Consider the following 9475-nt stretch of genomic DNA (forward strand, 5'->3'; position numbering starts at 1 on the left):
TATTTCATGAAATTTGGTCGAGGGAAAGGAGGAACGTTATTCATTTCTACTTTTTATATTTCATGTCTTCCCTTTTTATGAGTTTTTATTTTGATTAATTTTGGTTGTCTTTGCTTTTCTTTGGTATCTTCCTTCTGCCCTTGTAGGTCTTCCCCACTCTTTTAAGTTTAGGGTTTTTGTTTGTTTGTTTGTTTTTGGTTCAGGATTCTTGACTATCATCTTTTACCCTCAGGACTCTGGAGACATTGTACCATTGTCTTCTGCCAATACTATTCTCTTTTTTGAGGAAGTAACTTGCTTTGTTTTTTAATATTTTGTATGCTTATAAGATGTTTTCTTGATCCTTGAAATTCAGAAATTTCATCCAGAGTCTGCATGTGTTAGTTTGTCCTTTTTTTTTTTTTTTTTTTAGCACTCCTACACAGTACTGGAGGACTATTTTCAATCTAAAGAATCAAATTCTCTTTCAGATTAAGTACATTTTCATTATTTATTCTGTTTGTTCTCTCCTTCTGGATCTCTCACAGGTATATAAGATCTAGATCTGTCCTTCATGACTTAGTATTTTTCTCATAATTTCACTTTTTCAATTCTTTTTTCTGAGTCCTGGTAGAACTCTTCAAGTTGGTCTTTTAGTTGACTAACATAGTTTTCCACATTCTCCAGTCTGATATCCTGTTGCTTGCACCCTCCGTTAAGATTTTTTTGTTTGACAATCATATTTTTCATTCCTGTAAATGTTTTCTCATTCTCAAAGCATCCCCTTTTTCATGCAGGAAAGAAACTTTATGACTGTGCTGAGTGTGGCAAGAGGTTCAGTTGGAGCACAGATTTTCGCTATCAGAGAATTCACACTGGAGAGAAACCTTTCATATATGATACATGTGGCAAAGGCTTCAGTTATAATGCAAATCTTCACATTCATCAGAGGGTTCACACAGGAGAGGAACCTTTTAAGTGTGAGGAGTGTGGAAAAGCCTTCAATCAGAGCTCCAATCTTTGCATCCATCAAAGAGTCCACACCGGAGAGAAACCTTTCGTATGTGGCAAAGGCTTCAGTTATAACACAGAGGCTTCACACAGGAGAGGAACCTTTTAAGTGTGAGGAGGGTGGCTAAGGCTTCCATCAAAGCTCCAATCTTCGCATCCATCAGAGAGTCCACACTGGAGAGAAACTCCACAAATGTGGTAAGTGTGCTAAGGGCTTCAGTCGGAACATAGATCTCCAAGTGCATCGGAGTCCACACAAGAGAAACTTTAAATGTGGGACTCTTAAGAAGCAAACTTTCATGTTCATCATGAAGTCCACATGGGAGAGAAAACTTTAAGTGTGAGGAGTGTGGTAAAGACTTCAATCATAGCTCTAATCTTCACGTTGTCCAGAGAGTGAAACTGGAGAGAAACTCCATAAATATGACAGTGCATGATAAGGGCCTTTTCAGAGCATATATCTTCAAGGTTATCAAAGAATTCACATGGAAGAAAAACTATTTATATGGGATAAGTGTAGTAAGGGCTTGAGTTCATCAATAAGTCTACACAGGAGAGAAATGTTCAGATATGCTGAGTGTGGTGAAAGTTTTATTCAGAACACAGATTTTCTCTAACAGAATCTACACAGGAGAAAGTAGCCACAAGTAAATACTTGTTGAATGAGAATCCATGTGGGAGAGAGTCCTTATTCATGTGATATGTATGGTAAGGGCTTCAAGGTTTGCACATTGAAAACCTTTAAAGAAAATTTATGGTAAAGATTTTAATCAGATTACCAGTTTCATCATGAGTTAATCTCTGCAGGAGAGAAATCCTGTTAACCTAATGAATATGCTAATGGACTTAATCAGAAATATTCAAGATATTAAGTCAGTGTAGTAAATTTAAAAATACTTATCTTCAATTAAGAATCCATACCCCAAAAACTATGTCAACTATAAAAACACTTTAGTAACTCATAGTATAAAATGTGTATCTATTATTTGGGGAAAAATTCCATGAATATCTTAAATGAGATTATGTGTGAGGCTCTAGACTGACCACATAAGGTTGACTCTACCAGAATCTGGTAACAGTAGCTATTCTTTTATTTTATATTTCATCTCAAGGAGGCATATGTTAGACATAAACAGTGAGTTATCCAGGACCAATGACTAACAGGTCTTCCTCCTGGGAATGACACCCATTACCTGGCAAAATGTCCTTCTAGGATGAAAGCCTCCTGGTCCTAATTGAGTGTCTTCCTACCTGACATGTCACCAGGCAGCTGGATATCTCTCACCATGTTAAGGCATCTTTAGGATAGATGTCTGTAGAAGAGATAGCTAAAGAAGGGGTCTGAGTCAGGGTTTACGGAGGGAATTAAAGGAGAGGAAAGCAAATCTGAGAGCGTAGAGAATGTTTAGAAAGAATAAAAAGAAAAGTACAGTGCTAGATTGTGGGATGGTAGGAGTGGAAATCCCAGAGGCTTCTCTAGCAAGTGTATTGGCCCCCGATACAGGACTCTCCCTGGAAGTCTGCTGACCAGAGTGTGGTCCGTGGTGGGTGGAGATGGACCCCATTGGCATCAGGGGCAGTTGAGACCAGAGATAGAAGAGCTGCTGTGGGGGACCTTGGAAGGCAAATCCATGTCCCATCATTTCCCCAAGTGTCCCAAATTAGGTGGGACCATTATCCCTTCAATGGAAGGAAGGATCATACATGAAGGCAATTATAGGGCTGATCCCCTTAGGGAAGCATAATCGGGACACAGAGTCTGGGGGCCTGGCAATGAAGAGGGAAAACCTGGGGCAGGGGAGGTTAGGAAGAGGTCATGACTAAATGTGCATTGGGAAGAGAGAGAGTTTGCAATATTTCAACTGAATCCTTCACAAAGCAATGTGTGCTACTATGTCCCCCTAAGCAGCTATTTTGGGAAAAAGGATATCCATGATTAGAAAGGCTTTGGGGCTCTTTAGGGGGACAGCCAGTTGAGCAGTCCAGGGATCACTGGTCCAAGTTGGGAAAGAGGGTTGGTATCCCTGAGAACTATAATGGTAACTGATACATGGGAGGCACTCAGATATCATTGAATGAAGATATTAATAAAATTCTCATAACAACTCAGAGGTTTTATATTAGTTTCTTTTCCTTCCTCTTTGTTTTTCCTTTCTGTCTCTTTTATTTTTTCTTTTTGTTTTTAGATTTAAAAATATTTTAAGTATAAAGTATATCAGACATACAAAAACATTTAGAAAATATAACAATTATTTTCTCTCCTTTGAGATCAAGTAGATGTTAAAATTTTTGCCATATTAGCTTCAGATCATTTTTGTTTAGGAAAAAAAAAAAACAGATACAGCTAAAGCCTTATGCTCTATATTTTCTCTTAACTCTGCCCAGCGGTGAGCATTATGCCTAAATTACTGTGTATTACTATTGTGTATGTTTTCATTTTTTTATGACCTATATGTCCGTAGTGTTTAAAATTTTTATGTAGAGATAATATTGTATGTTATCTTTTTGCAATTTGCTTTGTTTACCAAACATTACATTTTTCAGATTTTTTATGCTGATATTTTAGAACTAACTGATGGATTTTAACTTCTTTCGTGTTCTAAGCTATCGCAGATAGATGTTCTTTTCAATAGATTATTTGTATATTCCTGTGCCAATAACACAATTTTGACTATCATAGCTTTATAGATATTGTCTTTGCTAGTTAAAGCCCTTTATTCTTATTGTAGTAAAAGTTTGTAAAAATCCTTGAAAAAAATCTGTTGGATTAGTTTTGGGGGGTTCGTTTATTTCTTTTTTTTCCTTTCATTCCTTCCATTGGATGATGTTTTTTGTCCTCTGCAAGATTAGTAGTTACATTTTTATATCTTTTTGTTTTATGTTACCATACATAACTTAACAATATCTGAGTCATGCCCCTTCTTAACGATACGGAGCAGAATGTTTTAACTCTTCTTCTCCTTCTTACATGTTACATGTTGTATATGGTTTTATTTTCATTATGTTTTTAACATGCCCCTAAATTTATTACTATTATTATTGTAAATAACCAATTAAAGTTTGGATTAACCTGCGCATTTGCCAATTTCTTACCACTTTTTCTTGCATTTTCTCCTTCTGAGTTCCATTTCCTCAGCCTCCCAGAGCAGGGGCAGCTTGTATGGTGGTTAAAGGTACCAACTCTGCAGCTAGACTCCCTGGGTTTGATGTTCAGCTTTGTTGATCTTTAGCTATGTGACCTTAGGCAGAAATTAATTAAACTTAATTTCTTTGTGCTTCAATTTCTCCATCTGTAAAATAGGGATGATATTATTATTTACTTTGTGGGGTTGTTATTAGGATCAAATGAATTAATATTTATAGAATGATTAAAATAGTGCCTGCCACATAATGTTTCTTATATAAATAAAATAAAAGAATCCCTCAGTAGTTTTTTAGCAAGTACAGCTGAGAGTAGTAAATTCTTTATTTCTTTACTTCTCTCTCACTCTTGAATTATAGCATAGCTGGATATAGAGATCTAAATTGACATTTATTTTTACTCAGCAGTTCCTTGCCTCTAGTACTGCTATTGAAAAGTCTGGAAAAAAAAAAGAAAAGTCTGTTATTAGTCTAATTATTATTTCCTTTGAGACAGTCTGTCTTTTCTTTCTGATTGCTTTTAAGATGACTTCTTCACACCTGTAAAATCCTGAAAAGCAGACAAGTATTCTGCCATTTTACTAAATGCATCTAGATGTGAGTTTACATATATTTTTCCTAATCAGGACACATTGCTATTTTCTAATTTTATTAATATTTTATTCTTTATTCTATCTTTCTACTTCTTTTAGGTTTATAGTTTTTTCTAGCTTCTTGAGTTATGTGGTTAGAGCTTATTTATCTTCAACCTTTCTTGTTTTCTAGTAAATGTATTTCACTGAATTAAATTTCCACTCAGTACTTTGATAGCATCCTTTCTAGAACATAGTTTGGCAACATATATCATAAGCCTTTCAAATGACAATGTCACTTGACTTAGAACTTTCATAGCTAAGAATCTAGGTTAAGGAAGTAATCAGATGAATTATGCATGAGAGATACACATTACCATGTTATTTCTTCTATTTTTACAAAGATGAAAAAGATACTTTATAATAACAGAAATGTTTTCTAAATCATAATATAGCTATATATTGCAGTATTCTTCAAGAAAAATGATGTTTTGGGATTATTTTTAATGACTAGGAAAATGTTCATGATATAGCAGGTATAAAGATACATACATAGGGGAAAAAGCTAGAAAGCAATATACTATTAATAGTGTCAATGAATGATTTTTATTTTTACTTTATACTTTTCAGGATTTTATAAGCAGTCTGTAATGCTTCCCACTTCCTATTGACAACTGTATTGATTCTTCTAATTACAAAATAATATGTGTCTATTGTAAAATATCATAATATAACAATGTATAAGTAAAGGTAACTGGTTTATTATGGAATGTCAACTCAGTGGGTTATATAAGATCATGAAAAAGTTTTTATTTTTTCCCACTCACTGCCTTTATCCACATTCTGTTGAATCCCTCTGAATGAATGAATAAATATTGAGTAGGAAAGAGAGACCTGAAGGAGAGCTTTAGGAAATAGGAAGACTTTCTCCCTTACCAGTTCCCTAAGGAAAAATACAAACTGGGTAAAAGATTAAAAACTGGTGAAAATATTTACAATCCATATCACAGACAAAGAGTTTCATCTCCCTATTTATTCAGAGCTCTCAGAAATCAAGAAGAAAAGCACAGAAAATGTGAAGAGACATACATATAATACAAATGGTGTTTATATGTATGGAAATGTGTAAACTTTATGCATAATATGAGAAATACACATTAAAACCATGCTGAGACACCATTTACCACCTATCAGATTAGCAAAAAATTGAAAAGTTAAAGTCCATTGTTAATAAGGCGATAAAGAGATAAGCATTCTCATACATTGTTGTGGGATGTGCAAAATGGAACAACTCCTATAGGTAGGAATTTGACAATATCTTCCAAAACTATAGATACATTTGCCTTTCGATCCAAATATCCTACTTCTGAGAATCTATCCCACAAATACACCTGCAAATGTGCTTTGAAAATATTTGGCATTGTTTCCAATAGTAAAAAATGGAACAGAATACAAATGTCCATCAATAGAGGACTGGTTTAATAAACTGTACATTTGCACAATGGAATGGTATGCAGCTGCAATAAAAAATAAGGAAAATTTTCTTTTTGAAATGGAAATATCTCTTAGATATATTATTAAATGAAAAATCAAGATGAAAAGTAATGTGTATATGTGCACATATATAAATATATATTTGATAAAATATATTGTATAAAATATAATATATAATGCATTTTATGTATTATGAAGGGGAATGAGAATATATTTCCATGTTTGCTTATATTTGCATTATCTTACACTGGGAGAATAAACAAGAGACTAATAAAATGGTTGGGTGAATAACGGTGAGAGTGAGTCTTTTCTGTACTTTTTTCTTTTTTCTTTTTGTATTTTTAAATATAGCTTTGAGTTGAACATACTAGCTATTTTTAAAATAATGCCTAATGAGACCAATGGCTTTTCAGCATTTATTGATATTATAATATTGGTTTCCCTATTATTTTATGAATTAATTCTTTTTAATAAAATGTTTTATATATAGTTTTTGCATCTATAGGTTTGTCTGATTCTCTTTTATTTTTTCTTTTTTGGTACTATTTTAATCAGGATTTGGTATTATGGTTATACAATCTCCCAAATGGGGTAATTCACCTTAAATAATCTAGAAAAAGAAGAGCAAAGTAAACTCAAAGCAAGCAGAAGGAAAAATATATCAATGAACTTGAAAACAGACAAGTAGAGAAAAATAAATGAAAGCAAAAGCCAATTCTCAAAAAAAAAAAATTAAAGTCGATAAGTGTCTAGCCAGACTGACCAAGAAAAGAGAGAGAAGACACAAATTATTGACATAGAATAAAAGAGGAGACATTACTACTCTGTCTACATTAAAAGTATAATAAGGAAATGCTATGAACAACTCTGTGCACATATATGCAACAACTTAAATGAAATGGAACAATTTCTTGAAAAACATAAATTACCAAAACTCATTCAAGGAGAAATAAAGTGCATATTCCTATACCTATTAAAGAAATCCAATTCATGGCTTCCGAAAAAAGAAAACTCTGGGATCAGATGATTTCACTGGTGAATTCTACCAAACATTTAAGGAAGAAATAACAATTCTTCACAATCTCTTCCAGAAGATTAAGAGGCAACACTTTTTAGCTCATTTTGTAAAGCCAACAGTACTCTCATATCAAAACTAGATAAAGAGTACAAGAAAACTACAGACCAAATCCCCCATGAACAAAGTTGCAAAAATTCCTCAGCAAAATATTAGCAAATCGAATTCAGCAGTATTTAAAAAGATAACACATAACCAAATGACGTTTATCCCAGGAATACAAGACTGGTTCAACACTTGAAAATCAAGGTAATTCTCCACATTAACCACATGATCATATCAATAAGGTGCAGGAAAAGCACTTGACAAAATTTAATATACATTCACAATAAGAATTCAGGAAACTAGGAATAGAAGGGAACTTCAGTCTGATAAAGGTCATCTGCAAAAAATTACAGCTAACATTATACTTAATGGTGAAAGATGGAATGCCTTCCTCCTAAGATTGAAAACTAAGGCAAGAATGTCTCCTGTCATTACTCTTATTGAATTTTGCTTTGGGAGACTTAGCAAATGCAGTAAGGCTAAAGAAAAAAGCATTCTGGTTGAAATGGAAGATGTATAAGTATTCACAGATGATATGATTGTCTATGTAAAAAATTCCAAGGAATCTATAAAAAAAAATTAAAAAACCTCCTAGAACTAAAAGTTTAACAAGATTGTGAGATACAAGATCAATATACAAAATGCTATATTTATACACATTCGTGATGAACAACTGGAAGCCAACATTTAAAAAACAGTACCATTTGTAATAGCAAGTTATTTGGTCTAGCCCAAACTCAAGAGGACTACCCAAGGGTATGATCACCTGGAGACATGAATATCATGGGAGGCCATATCAGAAGTTTCCTACCACATGACCTTTTTAGACGAGTTAAAAATTTTAAGTACTGACAATACCAAGTGATGGCAAGTGTGCAAAGCAACAGGAACTCTCATACATTGCTGGTGGGAATGTGAAATGTTACAGCCACACTGAAAAACAGTTTGGCAGTTTCTTAAAAATTTAAACATACACCATTTGACTCATCAATTCCACTTCTAGACACTTACAATCACACGAAAACCTGTACCAAAATGTTTATAGCAGCATTATTCATAATCACTCAAATCTGGAATCAACCCAAATATTTTTCAGTGGATAAATGGATAAACAAATTGTGGTAGCTACCAAATGGAATACTACTCCCCAGCAGTAAAAAGAATGAACGGTTGATGCATGCAACAACGTGGATGAATCTCAAACACAGTGGTCTCAGTCTCCAAGAGTTACATACTGTTCAATTCAATTTATATGACATCTGGAAAAGGCAAAAATATAGAAAGAGAACAGATCAATGCTTGCCAGGATTAGGTGCTAAGGAGAGGGTCTGAGTACAGATTAGCCAGAAACAGTGCATTTGACAATAAAAAGCACAAAGAGATGGTTTCTGAACCTGAAGAGGAAGAGATGGTGCCTAGATACAAAAAAGAATCTTCGTATGCACCGACTAGACAGCAAACAAATACATCTTCTCCACCCATTCTGAACCTTCATCAACATATCGCTATGCTTCACAGGTGTGAGCATGGTAAGGGCTTCAGCCTGAGTATGGGTCTTTGAGTTCATCAGACAATCCACACAGGGGAGACGTTGTTTGTGTGAAGAATGTCTTAAGAGCTTCCGCAGAATTCATCTTGGAGTTCACACAGTAGAAGGGCCTTACAAATGTGATGAGTGGGCTATAGGTATCAGCCAGTTCAAAAATATTTGCAATCGGTCTACGGCCATGCTACCCTGAACAAGCCTGATCTTGTCTGATCTCGGAAGCTAAGCAGGGTCGGGCCTGGTTAGTACTTGGATGGGAGACCACCTAGGAAGACCAGGTACTGTAGGCTTAAAAAATAAGGGATGGTAAGCTGACAAGGTCCTTGCAATCTGTGAGGTCAACCAAGGGTTGCCTCGTCTAAAAAATAAAAAATTAATTAATTAATTAAAAAAATATTTGCAGTCATGAAAGTATCCATGTAGAAGAGAAACCCTATCAATAAGGAAAAGATGGCAAAGGTTATTGTCAAGCTGCAGATCTCTGAGTTCATCAAAGTCTACACAGGAGAGAAAGCATAGAAAGGGCTTCACTGGCCAGGCCACTCTTTTCCATTATATCCTCCATTCAGGAGAGAAGGCATATCAATTTGATAAGTTTAGTAAGAATTTTTC

The 9475-nt window shown here is 34.4% G+C and overlaps 1 pseudogene; it reads left to right on the forward strand.

Annotated features, from left to right (window-relative positions):
• The first annotated feature begins 9034 nt into the window (after positions 1–9034).
• Positions 9035–9153, forward strand: LOC112469248 (annotated as a pseudogene).
• Positions 9154–9475: the final 322 nt, after the last annotated feature.

Source organism: Pteropus alecto, unplaced genomic scaffold (genome assembly GCF_000325575.1).
Source record: "Pteropus alecto unplaced genomic scaffold, ASM32557v1 scaffold170, whole genome shotgun sequence".
NCBI classification, from domain to species: domain Eukaryota; kingdom Metazoa; phylum Chordata; class Mammalia; order Chiroptera; family Pteropodidae; genus Pteropus; species Pteropus alecto.